Here is a 13,822-nt window from a genome sequence, read left to right as displayed (position 1 = left end):
TTTCCTTTTTCTTTTTGATCAAACTGGCTAGGGATTTATCAATTTTGTTAATTCTTTCAAAGAACCTACTTCTGGTTTCATTGATCTGTTGTACTGTTTTTTGGGTTTCAATAGCATTGGTTTCTGCTCTAATCTTGATCATTTCCTGCTTTCTGCTGGGTTTGGGTTTTATTTTCCATTCCTTTTTCAGCTCCTTAAGGTGTAAGGTTAGGTTGTGTATCTGAGACCTTTCTTCTTTAGGAAGGCCTGGATTGCTATATACTTCCCTCTTATGACCACCTTTGATGCCTCTCAGAGGTTTTGAGCTGTGGTATTACCATTTTCATTGGCTTCCATGTACTTCTTAATTTCCTCTTTAACTTCTTGGTTATCCCATCCGGTTTTTTAGTAGGATGTTCTTTGCTCTCCAAATATTTGTGGTCTGAAAATATACTTGGTATGATCTTGATCTTTTTGTACTTATTGAGGGCTGATTTGTGTCCCAGTAATGATCTATTCTGGAGAATGTTCCATGTGCACTGGAAATGAATATGTATTCTGCTTTAGGATGAAATGTTCTGAATATATCTGTTAAGTCCATCTGGTCTAGTGTGTCACTCAAAGCTGTTGTTTCTTGTTGATTTTCTGTTTAGATGATCTGTCCATTGTTGTAAGTGGGGTGTTGAAGTCCCCTACTAGTATGGTATTATTATCATTGAGTTTCTTTATGTTTGTGATGAATTGATTTATATATTTGGGCACTCGCACTTTGGAGCATAAATGTTTACAATTGTTAGATCTTCTTGGTGGATAGACCCCTTGATTATGATATAATGCCCTTCTGCATCTCTTGATACAGTCTTTATTTTAAAGTCTAGATTGTCTGATAAAAGTGTGGCTACTCTGGCTTTCTTTTATTGACCATTAGCGTGATAGATGGTTCTCCATCCCCTTATTTTCAATCTGAAGGTGTCTTAGGTCTAAAATGGGTCTCTTGTAAAGAGCATCTAGATGGATCTTGTTTTTCTTACCCATTCTGTTAGCCTGTGTCTTTTGATTGGAATACTTAATCCATTGACATTTAGAGTGAGTACTGAAAGATACGAATTTATTGCCATTATGTTGCCTGTAGAGTTGGAGTTTCTGGTGGTGTTCTCTGGTCTTTTCTAGTCTCTGATGCTTTTGGTCTTTTTTGTTTTTGTTTTTTGTTTGTTTTTCATCTTTTCTCCCCCAGAGTCCCCCTTAAAGTTTCTTGCAGGGCTGGTTTAGTGGTCACAAACTCCTTTAATTTTTGTTTGTCTTGGAAACTTGTTATCTCTCCTATTTTGAATGACAGCCTTGCTGGATAAAGAATTCTTGGCTGTGTATATTTCTGATTCAGCACATTAAATATTTCCTGCCACTCCTTCCTGGGCTGCGAAGTTTCTGTGGATAGGTATGCCGCAACTTGATCTGTCTTCCCTTGTAGGTTAAGGACTTTTTTCCCCCTTGCTCCTCTCATGCTTCTTTCCTTGCCTGAGTATTTTGTGAATTTGACTATGATATGCTTGTCGATGGTCGGTTTTTGTTGAATCTAATGGGAGTTCTTTGTGCTTCCTAGATTTTGATGTCTGTGTCTTTCTCCAGGTTAGGAAAGTTTTCTTCTATGATTTGCTCACATAACCCTTCTACCCCTTTTTCTTTGTCTTCATCTTCTGGGACCCTATGATTCTGATATTATCCATTTCTAATGAGTCACTGATTTCTCTAATTCTTAAATCATTCTCTTTTGCCTTAGTCTCCCTCTTTTTTTCTGCTTCATTATTGTCCATATGTTTGTCCTCTGTGTCACTGATTCTCTGTTCTACCTTATCCATCCTTGCTGCCATGGCCCGCATTTGAGATTGCAGTTCAGTTATAGCATTTTTAATTTCATCATGACTAGCTTTTTACTTCTTTTATCTCTGCAGAAAGGGATTCTAATCTTTTCAACCCCAGCTAATATTCTTATCATCATGATTCTAAATTCTGGCTCAGCCATCTTGCTTGTATCTGTGTTAAGTCCCTGGCTGTCATTTCTTCCTGTTCTTTCTTTTGGGGTGAATGCCTTCATTTCATCATTTTGAAGGAAGAAAAGGAATCAATAAAGTAAAAAAAAAAATTAAAATTAAAAAATTAAAAACAAAAAAATCAAATAAAGGATGCTAGATCTTAGGTGTGTTTTAGTCTGGCTGTTGAAAGAAACTTGATAGGTTAGAGAAAAAAGGGAAAAAGAAGAAAGAAAAAAAACGGAAAATGTTTGAAAATTTGAAAAAATGAATGCAATAAAATAGAATAAAATGAAATGATGGAAGTAAAATAGAATATAAAAATTTACCAGAAAGAAGTATAGTAGAAAAAAATTAAGGAAAAATCTCTTTAATAAAATGGAAAATAAAAATAACATTTTTCTTTCTGTATTCAAGAAAAAAAATGAACATTTGGACCAACAAACAGAATAAAATATGATTCAAATTACATCCAGTTTCCCCTAGAAGTCAAACTATGAAGCACTTTAGAGTCTGTAAGCTAAGCAGGCTTAGAGACTTGTAGTTTTCCTGAAAAGAGAGGTTGGCCCAAATGGTTGGGGTTTAGTGTAATGGCTCCATTCTCCACCTACTGGTGCTGCTTAGATTCCTGGCATGGATTGTTGTGGCATGTGTAGGCATGTATGCGCATCCGTGGGAGGTGTCACCCAGCTACCCAATCTCTAGTATCAGAACTCTGTGCTCTCTGTGACCAGCAATCAGCCACCCCTCCTTTGTCTCTGGCTTCCATCTACTCCCTGCTTCTACACTGCCCATGACCAAGCCATCAGACTGCCAGGTGACACCTCCCTCCTGAGTTTTATCTCAGATGGAGCTGTGGTTCCCAACCTCTCACTTCTAAGGACTGCAGCTTTGACCTATTCTGACCCTCTGGGGGAGGGTCGTGCTGAACAATGGCCAGGTGCTGTCCTGCCCCCAGAAACATTGGTGAGACCATGCTTTAGCCAATGCCCAGAGACTGTGGCCAGGTGCCAGCCCTCCCCAGAGAAAGTTCATGCAATCATGTAGCAGAAGCCTTTCAGGAATTATGGAAAAGCACAATGCACATCTGGCACCAGGCTTCATCCTTTAACATCCTCCCTCCAACACCAGCAAATGTGGCCATTCTCTGGGGCCTGCTGGGACCTTTGCCTGTGGGGAGGCTACACCACCTCTCAAATGCCCTCCCAGCAGGGAAACTGCCTCTCCCCACGTGGCCTGAGGACCCTTCTGACCTTGCTTTCTGCTCCTGGGGATTCACCCTTCCCACTGGAGCACCGCCAGTATTGAGCTTCAGAGTTTCAGACTCTGCACTCCTCCTGTTTATACAGTCTTAATGGAATTTAAACCCTCTCCTTTCTCCTTTCTCCCTTTTTTGTTCATTCTCTTGTGGCTATTTCTACTCTTCCTCTTTCTCTCCAGCTGCTTTGGGGAGGGGGTACTTTTCCCATACTCTCCCCCCTGCCCCATCTCCGTCCTTTCTCCACAAGTACAAACAGCTCCCTGCCCTTTGCAGTTCCCTCTCCCCCAGTTCACCTTTCTGCACCAGGTACCTGCTGAGTTCTGTGGTTCAGGTTGTACATATCATGGTGTTAATCCTCAAACCAGTTTTCTAGGTATGCAAGATGGTTTAGTGTTGATCTGGCTGCATTTCAGGGATGAGAGACTCAGAAAAAAATTTCCATGCTCTTCTGCCATCTTGACCATGCCCTCCCTGAATGGGTGTTAAATTTTGTTAAATGATATTTCTATATCCATTGACATGATCATGTGATTTTTCTTCTTTAGCTTGTCTATGTAATGGATTACATTAATTGATTTTCAAGTGTTGAACCAGCCTTGCATACTGGAGTAAGTGTCATTTAGTCTTGGTGTATAATTCTTTTCATACATGGTGGGATTGGATTTGCTAATATTTAGTATCAGATTTTCACATCTGTTTTCGTAGAGATATTGGTCTATTGTTGTAATGTGTTTATTAGGTTTTGGTATTAAGGAAATGCTAGCTTCATGAAATGAATTAGGAATTACTCTATTTGCTTCTATCTTCCTGAAGAGATTGTAGAGAATTGACATTATTCTTATCTTAAATGTTTGGTTGAGTTCACCAAGGAACCCATTTGAGCCGGGTGCTTTCTATTAGAAAAGGTTATAAATTATTGATTTAATTTCTTTAGTGAATATAGGCCTGTTCAGGTTGTCTGATTTCTTCTTGTGTGAGTTTGACAGATTGTCTTTTAAGGAACTGGTCAATTTCCACTAGGTTTTGAAATTTGAGGGCATAGTTGTTCATAACATTTCTTTACTATCCTCTTAATGTCAATGGGTTTAGCAATGTCCCCTCTTTCATTTCTGGTATTAGTAATTTGTGCTTCCTTTTTTTTTTTTTTTTCTTAGTCTTGCTAGAAGATTATGAGTTTTATTGATCTCAACCAGCTTTTGGTTTTGTTGATTCCTCTACTGATTTCCTGTTTTTAACTTCATTTTAATTTCATTTCTGCTCTATTTTTTATTTTTTCTGCTAACTAGGAGTTTAACTTTTCTTTTTCTAATTTCCTAAGAAGCTTAGATTCTGTTATTGACCTCTAGTTTCATTCCACAGTGGCCTGAGAGTATATGTTGTATGATTTCTATTCTTTTATTTATTTATTTTGAGAGAGGAAGACTGCATGTGCATGTGGGGGGGAGGGGCAGAGAGAGGGGGAGAGAGAGAGAGAGAGAGAGAGAGAGAGAGAAAGAGAAAGAAGAGAATCCCAAACAGGCTCCTTACCGTCAGTGCAGAGACCAGACATGGGGCTCAAACTCACAAACCATGAGATCATGACTTGAGTCAAAGTCAGACGCTTAACTGACTGAGCCACCCATGTGCCCCTCTATTCTTTTAAATTTAAGGTGTGCTTTGTGGCCAAGAATGTGGTCTGTCTTGGTGAATGATCCATGTGAGCTTGAGGAAGATGTGTATTCTGCTGCTGTTCACTGAAGTATTTTATAGATAACCATTATATCCAGTTGATTTTCTGTCTGCTGGATCTGTCCCATCTCTGATAGAGGGTTGTTGAGCTATAATAGTAGATTCATCTATTTCCCTCTTGGCGTTCTCTCCGTTATTGCCTCATGTATTTTCACACTTGGTTAGGTATATACATGCTAAGGATTGTTATGCTTTCCTAGAAGGTTGACCCCTTTATCATCATGCAATGCCTCTTTTTATTCCTGGTAAATTTTCTTGCTTTGAAGCCTGCTTTGTCTGAAATTAACATAGCTCCTCCCACTTTCGATTGTTGTTAGAATGGTGTATTTTTCTATATCCATTTACTTTTAATCTGTGCCTGTATTTAAAGAGGTTTCTTGTAGGCAACATATAGTTGGGTCATGTTTTTTGATCAACTCTGATAATCTCTTTTAATTGGTGCATTTAGACCACTGATGTCCTGTTTTTGTCTCTCACTCTTTTTATGCCTTTTGATGTTTAATTGAGCATTTTATGATTGCATTTTCTCCCTTTCTTAGGATATACTTTTTAAAAAAAATGTTTTCAGTGTTTACACTAGAGTTTACAAAACATATGTACAATTATTGCAAATGCACTTTGGTACAACACTATCCCATTTCAGAAGTAGTGTGAGCACCTTATAATAACAAAATCATCCTACCTTCTCACTCCCATTCATTGTATCATTATGGACATTAATTTTACATATACACGAGCATATATATGTACATCACACATAACTGAACACATTGTTGCTATTATTTTGAACAAACTGTTTTCTCTTAGATTAAATAAGAGCAAGAAAAGTTTTTATTTTACTTTTATTTATTCCTTCTCCAATGTTCTTCTCTTTACGCACATATAAACTTCTGACCTAGATCTTTTTCCTTCTCTCTGAAGAACTTCTTTTAACATTTCTTGCAAGGCAAATCTACTGGCAACAAATTCCTTCAATTTTTGTCTCAGAAAGTGTATCTCTTTCCCTTGTGAAGGATAATTTCATAGGATGAAGAATTCTAAGTTGGTGGATTTTTCCCTTCAATATTTTAAATAATGTACTCTCTTGCATGGCTTCTAAGAAGTCACGTATAATTTTTTACTCCTGTATAGGTAAGCTGTTTTTTTTCTTTTTTCCTTCTGGCTTATTTCAGGATTTTTTTTTCTTTTTTTAAGTTTATTTATTTTGAGAGCGAGTGAGCACAAGCACGTGTGAGCAGGGGAGGGGCAGAGAGAGAGAGAAAGAGAGAGAGAGCGCACAAGAGAATCCCAAGCAGACTCCACACTGTCAGCATGGAGCCAGACATGGGGCTCGAACCCACAAACTGGGAGATAATGACCTGAACAAAAATTAAGAGTTGGACTCTTAACTGATGAGGCCACCCAGGTGCCCCCCATTTTTTTTAAGTTTATTTATTTATTTTGAGAGAGAGAGTACACACAAGCAAGCATGAGCAGGGGAGGGGCAGAGAGAAACAGGGAGAGAGAAAATCCCAAGGAGGCTCTGCACTGCCGGTGTGGAGCCCAATGTGGGGCTCAATCCCATGAACCATGAGATCGTGACCTGAGCCAAAACCACAAGTCAGATGCTCAACTAACTGAGCCACCCAGGCACCCCAGGATTTTTTCTTTATATTTGATTTTCTGTTAGAAAATTATATGCCTAGGCTTAGATTTTTGTTTCGTTTTTTAGCATTATCCTGCCCTGAGTTTCCTGGATCTGTGGTTTGATGCCTGGCATTAATTTGGGGAAATTTGCAGTTATTATTATTACAAATACTTACTTTCCTTTTTCTCTTTTCCTTCAGGCATTCCCATTACATGTATGTTACATCTTGTAGAGTTGTCTTTGATTCTTTCTTAGAATTTCCATCTCTCTCTTTCCATACATTGCCATCTGCTTTTGTGTGCTACTTTATCCATTAGAGCCCTTAGCATAGCAGTTGTTTTAGATTCGTGGTCTGATAATTCTAACATCCCTGTCCTATCCGAGTCTAGTTCTGTCTAGTTCTTCTTGTTCTTCTTGTCTGTCTCTTGAAACTCTGGTTTTTGGCCTTTAAGTAGGTTTTGAAATTTTCTTAATAGCCAGAGTTGATGTACTGTGTAAAAGGCACTACTGTCAAAAACGCCTTTAGTGGGGCTCCTGGGTGGCCCAGTCAGTTGAGCGTCCGACTTCGGCTCAGGTCATGAGCTCGAGACTTGTGAGTTCGAACGCCGCCTCAGGCTCTGTGCTGGCAGCTCGGAGCCTGGAGCCTGCTTTGGGTTCTGTGTCCCTCTCTCACTCTGATCCTCCCCTGCTCATGCTCTGTCTCTATTTCTCTCAAGAATAAATAAAACATTTTTTAAAAACTAAAAAAAAAAAAAAAAAAAAAAACAAACCCCAAAAAAGGCGTTTAGCAACATGGAGCTAGGATGTGGAGCAAAGGGGAGTGTTCTCTAGTTGTGAGCATGCATCAGTCTTTTAGTGAGCCAGTGCCTCTGGACTGTAAACCATACAAGTGCTTCTCAGCACCACTCCCCTGCAACTTCTCAATTGTTAGGTGAGACCATGGGGGGTGGGGATTGAGTACTTTCCTTTTCCCACATGGAAGACTAGCGTGGGCTGGAATTGCCTATTCTCCTTCCCCCAGGTTAGCTAGGCTCTAATAAATCCCTACTGGTTAGACTCCAGTTAAAGCTTTTCATGAGGGCAGACCTTGTTAAAAAGAGCAGAATACTGTGCTGTATTTCAGAATGTTTCCTTTTTCTTCATCCTTGCCAGAAGCAGGGGGATGTGTTTCTCAGATATTCACTATAAAAAGCTGGTAGCGCTCCAAGGCAAAACTCTCGAGAGTGTGGGGCCCCTAATGACTGGGTCCTCCTGGAGTTTTTATGCCTCAGACTTCTCCACACTGAGCCTCCAGCAGTTTGTCAATTACAGCTCACGTTTTGCTACTTGAGCCACTGGTTCCCTGGGAGGTTTTAGCTGATCAGTTTCTGCTCTAGTAAATTGTGATTCTCTTAATCTGCCTGTCAGTCTTCAATTTGGAGGGCAGGAGTTGGCCCTGTGGCCTCACTTCTCTTGCAGATCTAAGAAAAGTTGTTGACTTTTTTTTTTTTTCATTCTGTTCACTTTCTGCTTGTTATTGGAATGGATTGTCAACTTCAAGTATCTTAACATGTTGGACCAGAAGCCATCCCTTTGTTTCTTAAATAGTTTATTACAGTTATATTCCTTTAAAACTATGTAACAATTAGAATTATTTCTAACTTAAAAGGATAGCCTACTGCATTTAGTTTTCTCGAGTTTTTTGTCTCATTTTGTTGCTAAGAGTCATTCGCATTTTCGCACCTAGATGTAATTAGTTCAATTGATGTAGCATAATCACACAAAGAAATATTATACATCAATTTATTCATTTTTCCTATTAATAACAACTTCTTGGGTTGTTTCCAAGTTTGCTGTACTGCAGTCAGTGTTGCTGTGAAAATTCTTGAACACATCACCTGGCATAGGTGTGCAAGGGCTTCCCAGGAGTATAGAATTGCCAGGTCATAGCACTTGAAAATGTTTGATTTTATAAGATAGGGCTTAACTGTTTTCCAAAGTGGCGATTTAATTTATACTTCCATCAACAATGTATATGAGGTCCTGTTTATCCACATCCTCTCCACTACTTGATTTTGTTATACTTTATACATTTTGCCAATTGAATGAATGAAAAATGGTATCTCAGTATAATCTTGATTTCTATTTCCCTGATCACAAATGAGTTTGAACATTTCTTTCTGTTTGCTGCCCATATGGTTTCCAATTCTATGAAATACCTGTTGACTTTTCCCTATTTGGGTTATTTATTCCTAGAAATTCTAGGGACATTTATGTTTTCAATACCAATCTTTTGTCAATATTGTGGATATCTTTTTCCAATATGTAACCTGTCTTTCTACTTTCTTTAAAACATCTTTGAACAGAAGTTTTTCATATAGGATAATCTATTAATTCCCACCCTTCCTCCCCGCCGCCCCCCCCGCCCCGCCGTGGTATTTTCTATGACCTGAATGTTTGAGACATTCTTCCCTAAGGTCAGAAATATATATCCACATATGGTTTTTACTTAATATTTTAAACTTTTCCTTTTAACATTTAAGAGTTTTATTAATCTGTAATGGACTTTTGTCTACAGTGTGAAGGAAAGATCTAATTTCACCTGTTTGCATGTGAATAACCATCCCTCCCCACCCCCACTGGTCTGCCTGGCAACTCTACATTGGTATGTCTGGGCTGTGGATTCCATTTCTTTGGTCACTTCGGCCTTCAGTAAAGTTTTATAAATTTTGCTATCAATCTTTTACATATTTTATTTTTTCTTGATATATAATTGTTGCTATTTTAACTTGACTCATAGAAACACTTAAATATTCTAGTTATGGATATATGGAATTGACTTTTATATCTTGATGTTATATGAAAAGACTCAAATATTTGCTATTTTTAATAATTTGGCTGTAAATGTAAACAATCATGTCACTTGCAAACAATGGCAATTTTATGTGTTCTTGTTCTTTTTACAATCTTTATGGATTTAATTTTGCTAGAACATAGCAAAATTCTTCTGTTTCCTCATTTTAAAGAGAGTACTTTTCACCAACAGTTATGAGGGTTCCTTTTCCTCCAAATCATCACCAACACTTATTATTTCTTGTCTTTTTTATTTTAGCCATTCTGACTAGTGTGAGGAGATCTCTCATTGTGGTTTTGATTTGTGTTTCCCTGATGATGAGTGACGTTGATCATCTTTTCATGTGTCTGTTAGCCAGATGTATGTCTTCTTTGGTAAAACGTTCAGGTCCTCTGCCCACTTTTTAATCAGATTATTTGGGGTCTTTCAGTGTCGAGTTGTGTAAGTTCACTGTATATTTGGATATTAACCCCTTATTGGGTACATCATTAGCAAATATCTTCTCCCATTCAGTAGATTGCCTTGTCATTTTGTTGGTTTCCTTTTCTGTGCAACAGCCTCTTATTTTGGTGTGGCTCCAATAGTTTAATTTTACTTTGTTTCTCTTGCCTGCAGAGACGTATTTAGAAAAATGTTTCTATAGCTATGTCAAAGAAACTACTGCTTATGTTTTCCTCTAGGAGTTTTATGGTGTACTGTTGATGGGAATGCAAATTGGTGTAGCCACTGTAAAAAAACAGCATGGAGGTTTCTCAGAAAATTAAAAATAGAATTGCCATATGATCCAGTAATTTCCCTACTGGGTATTTACCCAAAGAAAATGAAAGCACTAATTTGAAAAGATCTATGTACCCCCATGTTTATCGCAGCGTTATTTACAATAGCCAAGATGTGGAGGCAGCCCAAATGTCCATCCATAGATGGATAAATAAGATGTGTGCATATCTACAGTGGAATATTAACCATAAAAAAGAATTGTATCTTGCCATTTGGAACAACATGGATGGACTGAGAAGGTATTATTGCTAAATGAAATCAGACAGAAAAATACAAGTATCATATGATTGCACTCATATGTGGAATTTAAGAAACCAAACAAGGGGCGCCTGGGTGGCTCAGTCGGTTAAGCGTCCGACTTCAGCTCAGGTCATGATCTCACGGTTCGTGGGTTCGAGCCCCGCGTCGGGCTCTGTGCTGATAGCTCAGAGCCTGGAGCCTGCTTCGGATTCTGTGTCTCCCTCTCTCTCTGCCCCTCCCCTGTTCATGCTCTGTCTCTCTCTGTCTCAAAAATAAATAAAAAACATTAAAAAAAATTAAAAAAAAAAAAAGAAACCAACCAAACAAAAGACAAAAAACAGACCTTTAAGTTCAGAGAAAAACTGGTGATTGCCACAGGGGTGGTGAGTGGGAGGTTAGGGGAAATAGATAAAGGGGATTAAGAGTACACATATTATGGTGAGCACTGAGTAACATGGAATTATTGTTGAATCATTATATCATACACCTGAAACTAATATAACACTGTGTTAATTGTACTTCACGTTTTTAAAAAATACTTCTAAAATTTCCCCCATTAGGGTGATATACACAGAAGATTTTTATTTAAAAAATATTTTTTACTTTATTTTTTATTTTATTTTTATTTTTTATTTGTTTTATTTTTTAAATATAATTTATTGTCAAGTTAGCTAACATACAGTGTATACGCTATGCTCCTGGCTTCAGGAGTAGATTCCCATGATTCATCACTTACATTCAGCCCCCAGTGGTCATCCCAACAAGTGCCCTCCTTGATGCCCATCACCCATTTCCCCCTCTCCCCCACCCCACCCATCAACCCTCAGTTCTCTATATTTAAAAGTCTCTTAAAATATATCCTTGGTCAGATTAAGTTTCCTTCTCCTCCTGGTTTCCTAAAGGTTTTTTCTTAAAGTTATGAATTGGAGTGGTTTTCCTTTTGTATTTACTTTTTATTTCCTTTAGTCTATTCATTTGTTAAGTTATAGTCATGTATTTTCTAAATACATATTTAGATTTACATGTTTAGATTGTATCTTTTAAATGCAGTCCTTGCATTCCTGAGCTAAACTCAACTTGATAACAGTGTATTATCTTTTTTATATACTGAGGAGTTGATTTGCTAATGTTTTATTTAGGATTTTTTATAGTTATTTTCTTTTTTCAAGTTTTTAGTTAAATTCCAGTTAGTTAACATACAGTGTAACATTAGTTTCAAGTGTAGAATCTAGTGATTCGTCACTTATAATACCCAGTGCTCATCATAACAAGTATCCTACTTAACACCCATCACCCATTTAACCCATCCCCCCACCCTCTCCCTTCCAGTAACCCTCAGTTTGTTCTCTATAGTTAAGAGTCTGTTTTCTGGTTTGCCTCTCTGCCGGCCTGTCCTCCCTGCACGTTCATCTCTTTTGTTTCTTGAATTCCATATGAGAGAAATCATATGGTGTTTATGTTTCCCTGACTGACTTATATCACTTAGCATAATACTCTGTAGCTCCAACCATGTTGTTGCAAATGGCAAGATTTGATTCTTTTTTTATGGCTGAGTAATATCCCATAGTGTGTGTGTGTGTGTGTGTGTGTGTGTGTGTGTGTGTACACATCACATCTTCTTTGTCTATTAATCAGTTGATGGACATTTGGGCTCTTTCCATAATTTGGCTATTGTTGATATTTATATTCATGAATAAGATGGATGTTTTTTCTTTCTCATGCTGTCTTTGTCTAGTTTACATATCAAGATTTTACTGGCCCCCCAAAAAGGAAATGGCTAATACTCCTCTTTTTCTGATCTCTGAAGGAATTTGTAGAAGATTCAAATGACCTGTATCTTGAAAGTTTGGGACGTGCCAGTAAAATCATGTAGGCTTGGAGTTTTCTGTGAATACTGTTAACTACTGTTTCAATTTTTAAAAAGTCTGTCTTATCTATAGTTATGTCTTTTTCATTCATATAATTATCTATTTATGTCATCTTTTTTTTATCAGTCTATTATGAGGTTGGCGTTTTCAAATCTTGATCTTCTTTTAGCTTTGTTTTTTAGTCTGCTGATTTCTGCTCAGATTTTTAGTATTTTAGTATCTCTTTATTCCTTTTGGGTTTTTTCTATAGTTTTCCTAATTTTTAAGCTGGGCATTTAATTCCCAGCTTAAATAAAATAAGCCTGCCTTGTTGAAATTTTAGTCCCCTTCAGTTGGTGTACTTGGGTCTGGAAGGATTCCAGCAGCATTTCTGACCCAGAAAGGGTCAATAATTCTGACCTACTCCTTTTCTTGCTGTCGTAGTCCAACACAGGACCAGACCTGCACAGGTGGTTGTCTGAGGGGCACTTTGCTCCATAAGACTGTTTCAGAACATGTGCTCTGTATTTCAGTGTGATCTTAGCTTAACTGGTCACTTTTTTTTTTCTTCTAGTACTATTTGTTAGGTCAAAAAACTGTTAATGTGTGGAGACGCTAGAATTTAGAGGATGTGACCCCTGTGCTTCAGATGAGGGACCCACAGGAGTGAGGTGGGATGTCCAGTGACACAACCACTAAGGAAGAGTGAAACCCAAGTCATGATACTCTAGACTGTGCTCTTTCTACTGAATCAACTGCTCTCAACACGTATGAGTATACATTTTACAAAATGGCAGGGTCATAATGACCTTGTTCATTCAATATGATCAACATACACAGTCTCTTCTTTGTGATTCCAGAAAATGCAGTTGGGAAAAACATGACATTAGCAGTAAAACTATGTGATTTGCTTGCCTCATGAGGGCTTGTGTGTTTTGTATTGTTTACCATTATTGGTTCGTGTTTATTTGTTCCTATTGTATGCGAAGGCTTCATACTGCAGCGTGTCAGTGAGTGTAAGTCTTACTTAGAATATTTTTCTTTCTACTTTTTGACTTCTGAGAAGTAGCATGGCTCAAGGAAGGGAAATAGTGGAGAGATTGTGAGTGGGGGTAGATAAACAAATGGCAATTTGTCGTGACCTTTGTGGAATAGACCCAGTGTTTTTTTTACAGTGCAGCAGCTGACAATAGTCTGTTTCTGAAGAAAAATACAGTCCATATGCTTAGAAATGATGTATCCTGCATGCTAATTTTAAAGGGAAAAAAAAGGCATTTATCTTAATTTTGCTGAAATCTCTTACTAGTATCCCTTTTGGGCTGTTAATATTTTTTTTTTGGAAGACATGTCCTAGATTATGAATTGGCTTGCATGGGGCAGAGGTCTCCCTGAAACCCCTGGTTCTTAGTAGCCTCAAGAGAGTTGCACAAGTTCTAAACATTCTGGGTTTGAAGCCAAGTGTTTGGTGACTGTGTTGCTTTTGCAGCTGTGGTTTAAATTAGA

Source organism: Panthera leo, chromosome C2 (assembly GCF_018350215.1).
Source record: "Panthera leo isolate Ple1 chromosome C2, P.leo_Ple1_pat1.1, whole genome shotgun sequence".
In the NCBI taxonomy this organism is placed as follows: domain Eukaryota; kingdom Metazoa; phylum Chordata; class Mammalia; order Carnivora; family Felidae; genus Panthera; species Panthera leo.
Note: the sequence above shows the minus strand (reverse complement) of the source record.